Source organism: Anastrepha ludens, chromosome 2 (assembly GCF_028408465.1).
Source record: "Anastrepha ludens isolate Willacy chromosome 2, idAnaLude1.1, whole genome shotgun sequence".
Taxonomy (NCBI): domain Eukaryota; kingdom Metazoa; phylum Arthropoda; class Insecta; order Diptera; family Tephritidae; genus Anastrepha; species Anastrepha ludens.
In genome coordinates, this window is record NC_071498.1 from 95,889,913 (window position 1) to 95,906,239 (window position 16,327).

Sequence of the window (16,327 nt, forward strand, 5' to 3'; positions counted from 1 at the left end):
TACAATGTACGTAAGTATGTATGTGTATGTCAACACCTATAATTACATGCATTCAGTGGCAAATCTACTGGGAGACGATTGAGGGTTTCAAGGCCACCTTGCATGCCAGTCTGACACTCAGAAAGAAAATAAGGTAATATCAATAATTTATGTTGGCGCCAATTACCTGAGGATGTGTCTGCTCAATACGAGGGTTGCCTTTTATATTTTGCGCTTTTGCAGCACAATATGCGGTGTGCTGTAATTCGACATTTTCACCGAAAAGTTTAGTACTTTTTAGTGTAAGCCTAAATGTAATATTTTCACTCACGAGTTTTATTTGTTCGTTTTTCAGTGGATAGCAAAACTCATCTCCCCCAAAACCAGAATTAACTCGTGAGTATTTTTCTGTGCTATTTTTTTCTGATTTACGATGTGGATTATCGGGACAGGAGTGCATTGATTAACTTACTTTAACTTTCAGCATTAAAGCACCACAGTTAAACACTGTGATATGCTAATAAGGAGTTTTTCAATAGGTGCGCTTCAACTTTTTTCCAATAGGGAGGGCGAACGACGCAATATTTTTTATTTTTCGCTTGTCATTTGTAAACTTCATTAGTATACATTTCATCATGGAACGCTACACACTTGAGCAACGATTGCAAATCGTGCAAATTTTTTATGAAAACAATCGTTCTGTTGTTTTTATGAAAATATCGTTCTGTTCCAAAAAATCATCTTCAGTGATGAAGCTCACTTTTTGCTCAATGGCTTTGTCAAAGCATCCCGAAAAAATCACTGTTTGGTGCGGTTTACATGCCGGCGGCGTAATTGGCCCATATTTTTTCGTTGACGAGAACGATCGCCACGTTACTGTGAATAGAAATCGATACCGCGACATGATAAACGATTATTTTTGGTCGCAATTGAATGGTATGGACTTAGACGACATGTGGTTTCAACAGGACGGGGCCACAAGCCACACAGCACACGCTACAATTGATTTGTTGAAGAGTAAGTTCGATGAGCGCATTATTTCCAGAAATGGACCGGTCGAATGGACTAGACTATTTTCTTTGGGGTTATGTGAAGTCAATGGTCTACAGTAACAAGCCGGCGACGATTTGTGAGCTTAAAGCCAATATTGAACGCGAAATTGCTCGAATTTCGGCCGATTTATGCAAAAGAGTGGTCGAAAATTGAGTTCAACGATTGGACTTCGTAAAACGTGCACGCGGTGGTCATGCAAAAGAAATCGAATTTCATACTTAAATGTATATGTTCAAACTCGATAATAAAAAAAAAAATTAGTTAAAAAAGTCAAACCGTTTGTGTTTTATTAAAAAAAAAGTTGAAGCGCTCTTACTGAAAAACGCTTTACAATGAATTCCAACGTGACCGTCATGCAAAAACATTAATTGTACCAGAAACAAATGGCGCTGTGCGTCCGCAAGATCTCCATGCGACATATAGCAAGATAAAGGTATCCTTAGGCATTAGTAGCACCAGATTACATACAGTATTGCATGAGCATGTTGTCGTCAAGAAGATTTGATATCCTTCGATGCCGCAAAGCAAAGAAGAGAGAAACTACTAAGAGAGAAATTGCGGGAGTAACCTCGGCAGCAGAATTCTGCTCGCCCATTTCACTCGTATTCATAGACACTCGTCCAATCAGTAATTGCTCAGAGGGTAACGAAAACAGTGTTGTTTCCTTTTCGTATATCATCAACTCAATATCAGTTTTTTCGTAAACAAACCGTTGCCACGACCCTGGTTACGTCAGCCAATCAGCTGATCCTTTCAAATTCGCTGAGAGCCGAATAACGGTATGATCTTGGCCAGACTTTTAAAATCCTTCCACTATGAGTAAACCTTCGATGTAGTAAGAAATGTTTCTATTAAATCGTCAACTATGTCAGTATAAACCATGACCAATTGATTTCAGTTAACTTTGCTGCCGAGTCTAAAAGATAAGAAATTGAAGGCAGAACTCTCTCTGTTTCAAAAAATAATGATTGAGTTTAGGAGGCTTTTTCCACTTCATTATTCGTTATGGCTCAAAATGTGAAGAACGTGAAGAATATCGAACGAAGTTCAGAAGGTAAGGTAGATCTAGAGATCTATCCATCTAAATATCTATAGAACTTTCTTCGAAGGCGTCGGAAATTGGTCAAGATAGTTTGATGAACTACAGTAAAGTGATCCTTTGAATCAATATCTATAAATATATAAATACCATAGAAGCAAAACAGCGCAAAGGCTGCTCTTGAATCCAAAAAGTGACACAATTTTTTAAAAGTAAGAATCAAATCGCGGCAAGGTTTGTTGGTCTCGCAACATCTAAAAAGAAATTTTGCGATATACGCCGGATTTGTTCGATAAATATTTGAACTTTCCTTTATTGTTTGTTAAGAGTCGATTTTTCAGTGCCAGCTCACGAGTAGCAGTGGTAAATATTTAAAAAAAGCAAAATTGAGGGCTTAAACTTAGTTTAATTGGGAAGCTTAGTTAAACTATCACTGAAAAACTGGCCTTTAGTGTTTAAGATATCCAACTATTGCATACATAATGGAATTATTTTTATGCTTTCTTCGAAGTCAGCTCTATGTAAGTTAGTATTTTGCAAAGGGTTTTAAATATACTTAATATAGAAGTTCATAGAAAGTTTATTACCTTCCAAAGTGAATGCGGTTTTGACCTTTTGCGGTCGTGTTAAATTTGGGCATGGGTGTCGAACTGATCGGAATTAAAAGAATAAACTCGATTTATTAATTCTATAAATAAATAGTATAAAATTAGTATGGTTCCTTGCTGAGGTGGCTAAGAGTAGACATACGACCGCAAAAAGTTAAATATCTCATTTGTTCTGAAATAAAGTCTTTTAGTGATTTAAGTAAGTAATATTCGAAAATATATCGTCCCCTTAGTATAACAATAGCCTATGTGCTCATAGGCTATTATTTTTTTATTGAATTTTTGGATTCTCCATCGTCGATTTTATATGTGGTCAAAATTTTGTCAAATTCTAGTTCCACAAAGTGGGTCAAAACGTCAGTCAAAAAATAATAAATATTTACAGACATAACGAGATTTGAGTGAGAGCTACTTTCGACAAAAAGTTTGAAATTCATTTTTTCAAAACATCAAAAAATTTATAGGCTATTTTAATACTAAGGGGACGATATGATGTAAAGTGGAAGATCTGGCGAATCCCATCAAATTATAAGAAATTATATCCAATAATGTTCCAAAAGGGATTTTAATTTTTATTACACTATTCACCATTTGGCGCTAGGCTTTGGCCTGCTGCTAATTGTAAGTATTTATTTATTTATATAGAAACTACAAGCCTAAACCCACGACCACGTTACCCGAGTAGTGTCTTCCATTAGTCTAGTGTTCGATTCCCACCGAACACTTGAGAGGAGACCCTTCGGCAGGCAATGACAAACCTACCAATGTATTTCTGAAATGAAAAAAGTTCACATAAAAACTACCTCACTTTCGCAAATAGCCTAAATCTTCATTTGCAGAATAGCAGCAAATCATAAGCTGCGATCGGAGGAGAAGCATGTGTGACGACAGGCCTCTTTTTTACGCCAAGACTTAGCAGGTGACTAATAGATGAAGCAAATAGACATTTTCCGGGAAGAGAGCTGCCTTAAGGGGTCCCAGTGATCTAGAGCTCGAAAATTTAGGTATGATTCTACTACGGGCATGGAGCCATTGATGTTGTGAACAACATATTAAAATTGCAGACGATTCGGTTGAATAGTATTTTGTTTTGATAACACCAGGCCGAAAAAATTAGTTTTGAGATAATTGAGTTTAAAGTTTTGATAATGCGACCATTGATTACGCCGCGTGACGACTCTGACTCTACCTGCTAAAACGGCTGTAGAATCGAATATACTGGGAATATCCTTTCAAAAATATGGCAGTATACTCCTAAAAGCCTATACTTTCGAAATATCAAGAAATTAATTTTTTTTTAATTTTTTGAAAATTCTAGACCATCGGGACCCCTTAAATTACATTTGCTGGCAAGGCAGTGCGGCCTAGTGGCATATAGCCAAGCTCGCTAAAGGCGAATCTTATTCGATAACTTTGTTGTAGCTTTTGCATGCAAATTTTTCGTCAAGTTAATCGAGTTAATGTGGGTATAGTCAGGCCGTAAATAACTGGTAAACAAGTTGGTAACGAAGATGTGGCAACAAAATGGTGCGGAAGCGTTAGTTGGATTCTGGAAGAATCACCACTCAAACCAACCAATGGAGCGTAAAAATAGCGAGCGGGGAAATAGCGAATAGAAGAGGCCTAATAATTTCAGTCAACCAGGGATGAATTAAAAAATCATTAATTTTAAAACTATGTATACTTTTATGATTAATTTTATAGAGCTAGATGTCCAAAACTGAATCGTTTTCAAGATATTCCATATTAAAAATTATTTAAAAAATATATTTTTGATGGCTTGTGCGTCCAATCAGTTTTTTATTTTTAACTAAGGGGTACGTCAATTAATGAAAATCATGAATAAAATTGAAGTCAAACTCAGAAAGTTAAAAATGACTGCTTAGTAAAGTTTTCAATGTATAATTTTTCACGAAGTGAGTAATACTTCACATCATAAAAAAATATTTTTTTTAGAAACTATTCCGCAAATTATTTTATGTTTTTTTAGCTATCCGAAAAGATATAATATAATATTCAAAGAATAATCTAATTGAATAGGCTCAGCAGGTGGTAGAAATAACGAAACATCGAGTCTAAATAATTTTTTGTTTAGCACCTGGCGTAATTGAAGCAATCGAAAAGGGCGGTCAGTAGACCGTTGATTTGTAATTGTTTCTTTTTTGTGTTTAAGAACCACGACGACATTTTCATAAAATTAATTCATTTTAGCTGTTTTGGTTGTAATGATAAAACTTAATTGGCATACCAGCAATCTGTGGTTTTTAATCATAATAGAAAATTTCTTGAATCTTGAATACTGATTAATGTTAATGATTCAATATAGCGCCCATACACCAAAACATAACTCAATATCCTAATATGTAATTATATATTACGTTGCTCCTACGCACAAATGCGTATATTTTCGTCTCATAATTAAAATTTAATTTTATGCTAAACAATATTATGCACAAGAGTTCAAATTGAATGCCACCAAAGTTTAGTGATCACTTGAGCAAACCCATACCCAGATGACATCTAAAATGTTGTTCTCATTTGGGTGGATGGGTTAAAAGTTAAAAAAAAATTACACACTTGCACTTAATTTTTATATGCACGGACAAACCGTCAGCGTCAAAATGAAGTGTACGCCACATATGGATAATTTCTGACTATTCGTATATTAAGTTCCCGCTGTTTGTCAATAGATGCCGCCAGCAGTGTGTGCTAGTCGATTCTAACATAACCTAAACGTCATAAACCAAGCTTAGATATATGGTAAACAAACTGGTTCGACACATTACTGATTTTGTTTTGGAATCACATACTTTCGGATTTGCCAAAATGTCTGATTTTGTGCCGAATAATCGTCATTTGCGGAAGTGTTGATTTTCCTCTTTAATTCGAAAAAAACTGGCGACTGAAGCGCATCGAGAGCTACAAAAAGTTTATGGAGATGCTGCTTTAATTGAAACAACGTCCCGAAATTGGTTCCGTCGCTTCAAAGACGATGATTTTAATGTTGACGACTGTCCGCGTGAATGAAGGCCAAAAACTTTCGAAGACGCTGAATTGGAGGCATTGCTCAATGAGGATCCATGTCAAACACAAGAAGAGCTTGCCTCAGTATTAGGAGTTACCCGCCAATCCATTTCCAAGCGATTGCTTGCTTTGGGAGTGATTCAGAAACAGGGGACTTGGGTTCCTTATCAGTTAAAACTAAGGGATGTTGAACGTCGCTTTTTCGCCTGTGAACAACTGTGCCAGCGGCAAAAAAGGAAGGGTTTTCTTCATTGTATCGGTGATGGGTAATGAAAAATGGATTCATTACAGTAATCCAAAGGAAAGGTCATGGGGACTACCCGGTCATTCTACGTCGTCGCCTCGGCCGAATATTCACGCTGCGAAGGTTATGCCATGTATTTGGTGGTTCCAAGTTGGTGTTATTTACTATTAACTGTTAAAACCAAGTGAAACCATCACTGGGGTTCGGCATCGACTTCAATCGATGCGATTGAGCAAGCACGAGAAGCGGACGCAATACGCGGAGAGGCATGAAAAAGTGATTCTGCAGCATGACAACGCTCGGCCTCACGTTGCAACACCCGTTAAAATCTACTTGGAAATACTGAAAGCGGAAATCCTACCACAACCGCCATATTTTACAGATATTGCGCGGTCCGATTATCACCTGTTCCGATCGATGGCACATGGTCTAACTGACCAGCAGTTCCATTCATATGAAGACATCGAAATGATCAAAAGATGAACAGTTTTACCGCGACGGTATACGAGATCTACCAGATAAATGGGAAAAGGTAGTAGCCTGCGACGGACAATACTTTCAATGATTCACTTGTACCCATTTTTTCAGAATAAAGTTGTAACTTTTTTTATATAATTATATTTCAGGTATGCAATATAATAAAGTGCAAAATCCAAGTGGTTCGCATAGATTTTTCACAATTTTTTCTGCCGACGGTGTTCGGTTTTTTCTTCCATATAAAAAAATGTGGAGAAGGTGTTAAATGGGAAAAATGCACTAGACTTAGTCCAAAAAATATCCCAAAAATCAATCTGATTTTAATCTACTCGAAACTTGCTCTTTATTATACAAAAATTCAATGATCTATGAAACTGCGTACTCGAAATTTTTCTAAAAATTCGACGTAAAAAGTTTGAAATTTTGATGGAAGTTTGCCGAATTTTTACAAATTTTATACAAAGTTGGAGGCATGGTTCTTGTTGTAGAATAAACTATATATTTCTAAAGAAATAACTCTAATTACCAAATAAATAAATAAATAGTCAAAGGTTATCAATATGTAGCTAAATATTTGGCATTGAATTTTCTTTATTAGAAAGGGACAAATTTTTATAGTAGAATATAACTTTGAATGTGTTCATCCACACTTAATAATTACAACAATATTGCGACTCTGTTACTTTTTTGATGGCCTGGTGGTGATACTCAGCTGATTAACTTACACAATATTGCTGAAGTTATTTCACACCGAGCATGTTTTTTGAAAATATAGTCCCATAATTTCGATTCATCTAATTTAAATTTCGCACTAAAAATAGTAAATGAAGAATATTAAAATTAAATTTATCATGTCTTATCATTGTATATGTGTAGTAATTTAATATCTATGTAATCAACTAGTACTAATGTGAACTAGAACTCTACCTCACCACTGCAAGTTTTCCCTACAGGGGATTTATTGTGTATTTACTCAGTGTATATACTCGTAAATGTACACAATGTATGTATGTTTACATGTGTAAGACAATAAATAAATATTTTTTTGCTTAAGTGAATAAATAGCCGGCAGTAAAATGCAAATGACGGGGAGGAGCATAGCCAGACAGGCACGCGAACTTACAGCTGCCCGCTAAACTGTGCACACACCTACTAAATAAAGAAGCTAAGGTATAAGCTAAATAAAGAAATTGGCGCATAGTCATTAAATAAATAAATAAGTATTATAAGAATTAGGCACACCATAGCAACTTTTATTGCACTGTGCATTTAGAAAAAAAAAAACAACTTGAAATTTATTAAATCTTATTCCTGGATGCATTATTTTTTGTTATCAAATTTTTATAAAGCTGTATAATAAAGCCGCATCAGTCGCTAACAATTTAGTTGACATTAACAACTTTTGGGTTTTTTTCTAACCCACATCTACAACTTCTACTGAATGTGTCTTAACATCTGTCAATGCAAATGAAATTTGTAAAACAGTAAAATGAAAATTGAATTGTCAAAGTAAAACATAGCAGCTGATGGTAAAAAATTTGGTAAGACAGATATATTTTAACAGTCCAATAGGCGGCCTTCACCTAACATTTCTGTTGCAACAGAGCTTTGTTAACATAATCTATAGAAAGTGTAGATGTGGGGTAAGTAATTCATCTTAATTTTTTATAGATGAAAATTAATTGCATAAGTTATACAATAGCTATGAGTAACGAAATAGCTCAATAATACTTTTATATAAAATAAATGTAAGAATGTATCAATTTTATTATAATAAATTCCTATCAAATCCAAAGTAGACTTTATTTATAAATTTCACAAACTTTATTTTTAATTTTCGTCTCATCCTTCCTTTGTTTCAAAATATCGGCTGCATCGCCTGATTATAAATTTACGATGATAAGGAGAGAGCTAAGTATATTTTCAAACAGTGAGAGTAAAATTCAATATCATAAAGGATGGTATGGTTGCTCAAGGAATGAGCACACTTGGACGAGGAAAACAACGGTTTCGTCCTTTGGTGAAAGAGGAAGACCGTTGGGATGCAGGGAGAGGCTGGGGAGAGATGGTGCTGCCTAACAGTTTCCCGGAATGTCGCTGCGACCAGGAACCCAGATGAGGCTTATGTCAAAGAATTCGGACGCAGCCGAAAGTGAGGCATTCCCTGAACAGTTTCGAAATCACCGTCACTGACCCGAGGGCCCTACTCTGCCAAAAGCTTGAGAGATGTCGAGAAAAGCTGCTGTGCAAAGTTCTTTACGTTCGAAAGCGTTATTTATATGTTCGGTGCACTTGCTCAATGGTGCTGTTTTGCTTAGGGAAAATAAATTGGTATTTGGGAATCAACTGACTGTGCTCAACTGCGGGGGATAGTCTTTTAATAAATAAGATTTCCATTAAAATAAAAATAAAAAATAAATAAGTGGCGCGTACGCTTCTGCTAGGTGTTTGGCCGAGCTCTTCCTCTTATTTGTGGCGAGTGTCTTGATGTTGTTCCGCAAATAGAGGGACCTACAGTTTCAAACTGACTCCTCCAAATGGAAAATGGTTCTTATGAGGAGCTTTTTCATGGTAGAAAGACACTCGGAGGTTTGCACTTGCCTGCCGAGGGACGATTCATATTAGAAAAATTTTACTCTTTTCTATAATTTTACTGTTTCATGCATGGAGATTCGAACCTCAAGCTCACGAATGGTAGCCGCGCACCAACCCATTCGGCTACTGCGGCCGCCGTATTTGCATGAGTTTTCGTATTTCCATGTGTTTGGATATAATCGCGAGTTAATTTATCGGGCGGGGTGGTTTGGGATTATTTGAGTTCTTTCCTGTTTTTAAAATCGTGATTAGTTGACCAATGAAAATGATATTTTATTCTTCTAAGTTGCTACGGGAGGTGTTGATAGAATAGTGAAAGAATTACACATATTCGGTGTGTCTTTTCGGAACAGTTGAATAACTTTGAAAACTGTTTTTGGCGTTTGCTAAACTCAAATTACTAGAAACATAAACCTGAATTACTTTTCAGTTATGTCTGAGTAAGCAGCAATTTCAGAAGCGGGGTATTTCGATCCGCATATATTTCGTTATCGCTGGTTGAAAATATTTGAAAAAAAAAATCCGTAATTTGCTAATTTTGGTCGGCACAATTTTATATTGCTTAAAAAATATTTGTTGATCAATGATCAATTTTTTTCATTTGTTTGTCATATTAAGCATGACGAATCCTACCCTCCCCCTTGGTTGTTCAAATATATTGTATTTGACATACCTCTTTTTAGTAAGTAATCCATAACCAGAGATGCACTTACCTGGAATAAGCAAACAAAGTCAAATTTTAGATAAAAATGTTTAAGATTGAAATTTATAAAATGTAATTTTTAAAACAATGAAATATACGAACATAATCAAAGCATGTGAAACTTAGGATCAGTAGCAACTCTCTCACTTACTACTACTTTTTTCTTTCCTTGTTCACAGAGCGCCTCGAAAAGACTAACTCTTGCTTTGGTTTCGTTAATCTCTTTTGATTTCTGAGTAATTCGCCTGCCGCTACTAGTCCTAAGTAATGGGAATGCCCGCCTGTCGTTGCTTAGCAACAACACTTCTTGCTGCTTGGGGCGCCATCTGTGTTTCACATTTTTCTGGCAGAAGGATCACACAGATGGTTGAGGACTTTGCTAAATTTCGTATGTCTACGCTATTACCGCGATCGCCCGCTTGGCTGTCCGAGTAAATATTTACTTCCCTTACTGTTAGTACGAATGTGAGCAGCCAGTCAGCTGCCTCCTTGATTGCGGCTACCTCTGCCTGGAACACACTGGAGTGAGTCTGATGGGGAGCTCCTCGCAAAAAACTCCTCCGCCAACCTTTCCTTCCAACTTCGATCCATCCGTGAACAAGTTCACCAGATCCTGTCCCCAAGTGTAGGCCCCCGTCTACTCTTCCCCTGATGAAATATGAGCATATTTCCTCGTAAATAAGATGAGATCCGTCTTAAGAGGATTCACTGACAGGCCGCAATCCGTTGCCCATCTAACAACTGCGTTCAGATATCCATGCATCAAGTTGTACAGAGTATCCACAAATTTTCCTCTAACATTTAGTCCCACGTCATCCGCGTAGGCAATTACCCTGCGGCCCCGTTTCACCAGCTCCTCCAGCAGGTCATTTACAACAGCAACCCAGAGGAATGGTGAGAGAACACCGCCCAATTATTTACAATTACGGAAATAAAGGATTAACATTACATCGTTATTTAAAGTATTGTACATTACTTTTTACAACCCCTCTTATATATGCAAATAAGAATTATTTGACATAAAGCGTAGAACAGGTTGATATTTATTTTAGTGATGAAGTATCTGCTAGGGCTGTCGGAGCTATTCGTTTTAGTCTTCGTTTTTGAAGTTCTCAATGTGGAATTTTCAGCATATCTTCGTTTGTGTGTGTTAGTAGTTTGTGAATATGATTTGTACTGCATTCTCGAATGACGTCTTCCATAAATTTAATTTTGAGGTCGCTGTATATATCGTCATTGGTTATATACCAGCCTGCGTTTGTGATAGTCCTTAGGATTTTTGATTGTAGTCGTTGCATTATTTTAAGGTTTGATTTGCTTGCTGTTCCCCATAGTTCGATGCCATATTTCCAGATCGGAGTTAGAGGAGTTTTGTAGATTAACAATGTATTAGCAAGTTAAAGACGCAAACCGTTTCGTAGTAGACAGTTGTCTGAATCTGTTTTTAACTTCATTTCTCTTTTGAAATTCTATTCTCTAGAAAATAAGCTGCCGAATTTCGGGTTTGTTTCTCTTTTCAGTAGCCACTATTCACCACTTGCACTCGAGACGGTTTTCGCACGGACTAACCAGCAACTCGTAGCGTTTCGTAGCGCTTTTGGTGAATTTCCTATCTCTAACTTAAAATTATTACACACGCAATGTAACACATAAAAATTTTATATTTAATGTTTTTTTACATCTTTACGAACATAATTCCTTAAACATTAGCATTTGTAATTTTTCTGTGTATGATATTTGATGTAACATTTGCCGAGCTGCATGTCCACACCAAACAAAGTGATGGTCGAGAGTCATCTCTCGAGTGCAAATTATTTTTTGCATTATATAGATTTTGTTGTAATGTGAACTATACATATTTTTATTAAAAAAAATAGTGCCCATGCACCATTTTTTTTGTGCGGAAAAAAGTCTAGCACCGTCGACGCATAAAATCGATAATAACACAGGCCTGCGAAATCTCGCTTTTTTACAGTTTCTAAAACCGCTATGGGTGTTTCTTGAAGGTTTTTTTTTGTGCCGAAAACGAATATGACCTTGAAAATGCTCCAGCACGTCAGGTTTTTTAGGCAATTTGAGGTTAAATAGTCGAAAAATGCAGTTTTTCGCCATTTTTAAAATTTTTTTTTGAACAAGGTAAATTTTTTCTTTAAATTTCCACAACCTCATCGCAAAGTACTGCTCTTTAGCTTTAAGGTTCTTTTTTAAAAATATTTTTACGATTAATATAAAAAAAGTTATTCTATTTTGAATTGGAGACTTTTAGATATGCCAATTCATCCTTTCTAACTTTCTAACGCCCCTTTAAAGGGCGAACTCAAAATAGTATAACTTTTTTTATATTAATCGCAAACAATTTTTTAACGTGAATTTTAAAGCTGAAGAGTAGTAATTTGCGATGCCGTTGTGGAAAATTAAAAAAAACTTTAGCTTGCTCAAAAAAAAATTTAAAAATGGCCAAAATCTGCATTTTTTGACTATTTAACCTCAAATTGCCTAAAAAAACTGACGTGCTGACCTTGAAATATTCGTTTTCGGCACAAAAAAACCTTCAAGAAACACCTATAGCCGTTTTAGAAACTGTACCTCGCAGGACTGTGTTATCAATATATATATAATTGACGCTCGTTATACCAACATTTCGCAATGGCTTAGTGTGAGGCTTAACACCAAAAGTCGATGTAAGTTAATCAATGCACTCCTGTCTTGATAATTAACGTTGCAAATCATAATAAATCATCTCACAAAAATTTTCACGAGTTAGTTCCGTCCTTTGGTCGGGATGAATTTTTCAACTCACTCAGAACAGAATAATAAATAAAACACGTACGTGAAACGGTTAAGCGAGTATGTAAGTTTATGCTAAAAAGCACCAAACTTTTTGAACAAAGTATGGAATTAAAGCTCATCACTGCTCTGCCTATGTGCCTAGGATCGTGTATCTGCTTACTAAAGTACGTATGCTGGCGCCCCTGATGTTTTACTGGTACGTAGTACTTATTTGAATATGACTCGAAAAGTTATGCGAACTCTTCTACGAAACTTTTAGGGATTACTCCGCATAGCCTAAGCTATTTAAAAATATTAGAATGGTTCTTTTTTTTAGTATATTTTATCCTAAAAACTTAGCAAAAAATGTAAGTGTTAAATTGACCTACGCTATTTGAATTTAAAAAATTGTATACCGCAAGTTTTACCGCTCATTCAACCAGAATTGGTAGAATACAACGAAATTTTATTTGATTTGCTCTACCACTTCTTCATTTCTCTGATTCACTACCACCCTTCAGTGCTCGGTGCATGCTAATAAATCTTTGGTCCCTTGCCAAGGACTTTGTCTACCTTAGGACCAGCATTAACTACAGAAATTGCGTCTGCCTGGAGATCAACCGGAAAATACCTGTAGCCAACAGGTGTTACTTTGGGCTCAGTAGGTAATTCAGAAGTAAAGCTATCTCTCGAAGGTCAAAATTAACATTCTACGAAACGCTTATAATTCCCGTCCTGGTATATGGCACAGAACTATGGACGATGTCAACAGGAGATGAGAAAGTCTTGGGAGCTTTCGAGAAAAAATTCTTCGTAACATCTTTGGCAGCCTCCGCCTTGGTAAAGATTATCGTGTACGATGGAATAGCGAGCTGTACTCGTATGAGCTATATAGGGGCATGGACATAGTTAGGCGTGTAAAAACACAGCGGCTATGCTGACTTAGCCATAGCACCAGTATGAACGAAGACGCTAGAGCAAGGCGAACCTACGAAATGGTACCCCAAAAATAAAGACGAGAAAGGGGAAGACCACATCGTCTTTGGAAGAACCAAGTGCTGTCGGGATTTTTGTCAGTGTTAGGGATTTCTAACTGGCACCACCGAACGCAGGACAGAAACAGCTGGCGGGCTATTTTGGATTTGACTAAAATCGGCATATGGTTGGAGCGCCACTAAGTAAGTAAGTTAGTCCCTTGCCAATAGAGGGTCGGCCTTTGATGTTATTTGTGGTACTTTTGTTTCTCCCGAAGTTCTTGAACAGATTGGGTTCAATGTTTCCAACACAACTTTACGATTTCGCTATCCATTTAAGGTCAAAACAGTCAAATCAAACTACTATAATTTTAACCCTATTGCGACGGCTCTTACTAAGTTAAATAGTATCTATAGTCTACTCGACCTAGATTTTGCTAAGCCAAGATTTTTCTCCATTCGAAAATTGTGTTCCACTAATCATAAAACTATATTTTGTTCTATTTAGCATAAAATAATCACTCTTAAGAAGATATTTGTATTCAGTCTGTAAGTTTCTTGTAATCACGGACTTAAATAAATAAAATAAATCAAATGCAATTTCCAACATTGAGTAAAACTCAAAGCTATTATTAATTTTTTTTTTTTTTTTATTATACTAAATCCTACAAATACACAAATTTTCAATGTCCAAAATACTTGGATCATTCTTCATAGAATCGCTGATATCCTGAAATACCCACAATTAGCGCCAATATACCTACATATATGAACTAAGAACTCATGCGTCCGTGTACAATACTACTCAATTTAGAAATTAAAGTTGGATAGTATTAAACTGGCAACGGAATGTGAAGCGAGAAACACAACAACGAATTTATGAGTACGAATGTATATTATAAACCATAGATAATCATACGAAAAACACAAATTACCGATGTGAGCATTTTAGGGCTTTATTCTCTTGCAGCAGGAACATCATATTCGGGATTTATTGCAAAATCAGTCATAAAATACAATGTAGCATTTTTACGGTATTATATATCTTCGTTTACCCCTACCATTAGCGGAAAGCAGGTGTACACCAGCACACTGTGGCGCGAGATAAGGGATATTCTATCTACATACTGCCACATATTGAATATTTAACCACAACGGCGCGATTACTAAACGTCGAGTAGTCGCAAAATGCGGATTTTGTGGTTTGTATGCCCAGCGCACTGAAAGATCTCCACACACATTCGGGAATACAACAACATCACAACCATATGCTCATATACTGGTATATGTACCCATGTATTACCTGTGCTGTTTTCCCACTGTTGTTGTCGTTTCACATTAAAGTCTACATTTGCTATTGTTATTGTGCAGGGAAGCGAACTAATGCTGAGTAGGTTATTATTTTTAAAGCCCAAAATATGTATTTGTGTAATTTCCGAGTGGCATTGATGAAGACACTTTCAAAATGTCAGTGCTGTCACGTCATTCCGACCGGCACACAAGAGCGCGAGTGAGTGCATGATTAGTGAGTTTTGTTTCCCGGTTCGTCGATGGGATATGTAGTGTTGCCAATTTAATAGTTTTTGCATTAAATTTAGCGCTTTTAGGAATTTGAGATGCAGAACAAATGTCTGTGCGCTAAGTGGGTTTCAGTGAGCTTTTGCAATTTGAAATACTTTGTATGAAATTTTGTCGTAAATCAACTGACTTTGTAGATATCAAAACTCAATACTGTTACTACAAAACAGACGTCTTAAATCACTAAAGTAAAGGGTGATTTTTCAAGAACTATAGGAAAGTTTTTCAAAAACAACACACGTAAAATTGAGAAAAATGCATGAAATTTTTATTTAAATCGATAGTACAGTCCATATAATTTAATGTTTGAAGATTATTTCATGCAAATGTTGACCGCGACTGCGCTTCAAATGGTCCATCCGCTTAGTCCAATTTTGGCATACTCTTTCCAATGTTTCGGCCGGTATCTCACATATAAATGCTTTAATGTTATCTTCTAATGCGTTAATTGAAGCAGGATTGTCTGAATAGACATGAGCTTTAACATAGCCCCACAAAAATAATCTAAAGGCGTTATATCGCACGATCTGGGTGGCCAATCGACAGGTCCCGAACGTGAAATAAAATGTTCACCGAACTCACCTCTCAACAAGTCCATTATTACGCGTGCTGTGTGGCATGTGGCACCGTCTTCCTGAAACCACATGTCATGCAAGTCAAGCTCTTTCATTTTGGGCAAAAAAAAGTTAGATATTATTTCACGGTAGCGCTCACCATTCACAGTTACGTTACGATTCGCAGCATCTTTGAAGAAGTACGGTCCAATGATACGAGTACCTCCAGCCCATAAACCGCACCAAACTGTGACCTTTTCTGGATACATTGGTAGCTCTTGCAATTCTTCTGGCTAATCTGCACTCCAAAATCGACAATTCTGCTTATTTACGTACCCATGGATCCAAAAATGAGCTTCGTCGCTGAACACAATTTTTCTGCGTTGTGGTAGGTCGTTCGGCTTCAATTCTTGCACCAGCTGTATTTTGAAAGGCTTCACACCTAAATCCTTTCGCAAAATTTTCCACGCTGTTGAGTAACAGAGACCCAATTGCTGCGAACGGCGACGAATCGATAATTGATGGTCATCATTAACACTGGCCGATACAGCTGCGATATTTTCTTCAGTTCGCACTCTATGTAAGCGTATTGGTGGTTTGATGTCCAATAATGTAAATTTGGTGCTAAATTTAGTCACCATAGCTCGAATAGCCGCTTCAGTGCGTCGATTGAACTGACCATAAAATGGAAGACGCGTGCGATAAACTTTCTTAACAGAACACGCATTTT